Source organism: Magallana gigas, chromosome 3 (genome assembly GCF_963853765.1).
Source record: "Magallana gigas chromosome 3, xbMagGiga1.1, whole genome shotgun sequence".
NCBI lineage: Eukaryota > Metazoa > Mollusca > Bivalvia > Ostreida > Ostreidae > Magallana > Magallana gigas.
The window spans coordinates 29,393,014-29,396,039 of record NC_088855.1 but is presented as its reverse complement, the minus strand read 5'-3'; the positions used below and the strand labels follow the sequence as shown (position 1 = coordinate 29,396,039).

Sequence of the window (3,026 nt, the reverse complement as noted above, 5' to 3'; positions counted from 1 at the left end):
CATTTAAATTTGTGTAGGAAGGAATTCATTAACGGTGATTTCCATTAACATTACTCAATTTTTCTTTATCTTCGTTCATTAGTTACAACAAATAATAAAGCATTATTTGCAAAAGTTATTTGATTGACGTTTGTATTATCATCGCAAATCATATTTAAGGAGAGAGTTTACAAAGAAAATTCAGTGGAATTATTTCATTTTTAATTGTACGACAATTGAATTCTAATTATGAAACAAATTCAAATCGTCTTTATCGGAGCAGAAAAAGTCGGGAAAACTTCCACTATTAATCAATTTTTGTACGGATCATTTCAAGACAAAACGGATGCAACACTTGGGCACTGCTACAGTGAAACAGTCTTTCTTCCAAGTAAGTAGTTGCAGATAATTTAAATTACCAACATCTTTTTCACATGCCTACTTTCTTTGCTTTACAACTACAAGTAGCATATACCGGTAATTCAATATATTTTATATTTATTTTATATTTTTGTTTTGAAGATGGAACTTTCCAAAACGTTAAAATCGTAGACACTGCTGGTAGTGACGAGTTTCCTGCTATGAGAAGGGTAAATATCAAAAATGGAGACTATCTCGTAGTCATGTATGCAGTGGATAATAGGCAATCTCTGGACCAAGCTCTTAATCTATGCCAGGAAATACGAGAAATAAAAGGTTACAATACATGTATATGTGATCATTTTAGATAAGTAAAATACGAGTCTGTTATTGGTTGGATAATTCTTGATAACTGTTTTAATAAAATACACGTACAATCAATTTGAACAATTTGTTTATTTTTCTTTTACAGGAAAAGATTTTAATAGAATTATACTAGTTGGAAACAAGATTGACAAGAAAGACACGAGAGAAATTACCACCGAAGAAGTTTTACGAAAGTCCATCTCCGAAGAATTACTTTGGTGTACGGAAACAAGTGCAAAACTTAACTGCAATATCAGATGTCTCTTTCAAATTATATTGCAAGACTATGTGATATCATACGACTTATATGGTAAATCAGGCAAGGGTGTTGGTAAATACAAAACAAATACCAAAAACAGTATTATGTTTAAATCTAAAAAATTGTCAGTACAGAATTTGGTTTATAGTATATGTTCAACCACTATACCAAAAAATGTTTGAAATGCGTATTAATGTAACTAAATTATTGATTACGATTATTGTACTACATTGATCATTTGTAATTTTGTGAAATAAAATATATATTTTATTGAACTTTTATCAATATTGACTTTCTCTCTCTTTATCTACATTACACAGAACATATAAGTATAGTCTTTGTAGATTAGTTATTTTATATTGGAGCAAAGAAATTTCAATAAATGCTTTAACATCTTATTTTTTATAAATTTGTTGCCCACAGAAAATATAATTACAGTCTTTGTAGATTAGTTATTTTATATTGGAGCAAGGAAGCTCCAATAAATGCTTTAACATCTTATTTTTTATCAATTCGTTAACGTTGTTTTTAGCGGTATATATTTATGCATAACAGGTGAGTGAGTCATACTGGCCACAATACTCACATGAGAAAGAGTTAATGTTGGATTTTTTCAACTGATGCGAACTAATGATAAGATACTTGGGTTTTAGAGTATGTTTTTAAAATATGATTTTCATTACATTTTGTTAGCTTTTTTGCGCTCACTCTATGAATAGATTTGTGTGATAAAATCACATAAATTTGATTTTCTCCCTTTTTTGATGGTCAATATATCAGCGTTTCTGTCAATTTATATCTTTATATAAGGTCTTTAAAATATGTAAAGATCAGAAATATTTGAACATTGGAGGCTTTAAAAAAATAATTAAAATGTTTTCAAAATTGAAGAAGAAAAAAAAGAGCAAATGTGGGCTAAAGTACATGTCATATTAATTTTAATTTAAATATTTATTCCAATTCGGTAGTATAAGTTGATATTAAACATTCTGATATTCTATCATTTTTTTGAAGAATAGAAACGTCATATCTTAAACAGATGTCTACATTACTGCAGATAACCAACATTTATTTTTATCCTCCTTAAAGTTGAAGAAAAAGGTAGTGACCTTGACCCGACCTTGATGCGAAAACAAGATGATCAAATTTGATTAAACTGATAGAATGCAGAAAATGCAAAAAAATGACAAAATTTAAATAACTGTACTATCAACTTAAAAATCAGTATACTTTAATTTATGATGAGAATTTCTCAAATATCTTTTGGTGTACTTTGGAAACAGGTCAAACCATCTCTTGAAGCGTGGATTTGTAGCTCCAATTTATAATTTATTCAAATTATGAAAAAAAAATTAACATTACAATTCCTACCCTATATACGAATAAAACAAAGTAAGAGTTACGCATAAAAAAACCAAAGACAAACATCATTACGAATTGTCTGCGACTAAGCTATTGACAAACAAATCAGGATGTAGAAAGAAAACTAAATTTGATATTTCTTTATCCTTGTTTATTTCAACGAATCCCAAGGCATGATTCGCAAAAATTCTATAATTCGATTTAAATTTGCATTATCATCGCAAATCATAATTATTTAAAGAGGGAGTTTAGAAAGAAAATTATTTCATGTTCAATCGTACGATAATTAGGTTCCAACCAAGAAACGTCTTCAAATCGTTTTTCTTGGAGAAAATTCGAAGAAAAAAATCTATATGGGTCAATTTAAGACAAAACTGGGGCATTACTAGGTCACTTTATTTCTGCCAAACTTCGAAAAAATGATTTTATATTACTTGAAGAAAGTAAAAACGATTATGAACGAAAGATCAAACGCCATAAGAATAATTTGTATAATAAGTAGTGATGCAAACATTCGTATAATCTACAATATCCTTATTTACGTTAACAAATGAGTCTTATCGCCATCTTATACAACCGTTTTTCTTAATCATACTGCTAAGAAAACACAAAGCAACCGCCAACGCAGATTCAACACGGAACAAAAAAGGACAAATAGAAAACGACGTGGGTTTAGTTAAAGGATCTCGGAAATAATAAA

General features: G+C 28.8%; 1 long non-coding RNA gene across 1 annotated transcript; it reads left to right on the top strand.

Annotated features, from left to right (window-relative positions):
* The first annotated feature begins 215 nt into the window (after positions 1-215).
* LOC136273361 (uncharacterized) lies at positions 216-1,132 on the top strand. The gene is made up of 3 exons (XR_010711551.1): positions 216-370; positions 502-675; positions 812-1,132. It is a non-coding gene; the product is annotated as an uncharacterized lncRNA (long non-coding RNA).
* Positions 1,133-3,026: the final 1,894 nt, after the last annotated feature.